The sequence below is a fragment of the Phaethon lepturus genome, unplaced genomic scaffold (genome assembly GCF_000687285.1).
Source record: "Phaethon lepturus isolate BGI_N335 unplaced genomic scaffold, ASM68728v1 scaffold34382, whole genome shotgun sequence".
Taxonomy (NCBI): Eukaryota; Metazoa; Chordata; class Aves; order Phaethontiformes; family Phaethontidae; genus Phaethon; species Phaethon lepturus.
The window spans coordinates 1-245 of NW_010523174.1; positions in this window are offsets into that span (position 1 = coordinate 1).

Consider the following 245-nt stretch of genomic DNA (forward strand, 5'->3'; position numbering starts at 1 on the left):
CGAGTCTCTGCGAGCCACGTCGTGTGTGTGTCGTGTGCCCCCCCCCGCCGCCAAAACCCCCCTTTGCAGGGTACCCGGGATGGACTACGCTCCGCGTTTCCCCCAGCTTCATCCTCGGAGAAGGTCAAACGAGCTTCTCCCCCAAAGCCGTAGGGTCTGGAGGGGTGTCCTCTCTCCAGACAAGTAGAGAACAACTCAACACTGTTGATAAAACACCGTTTTATCGTCTACCCGTCATCAGCTGG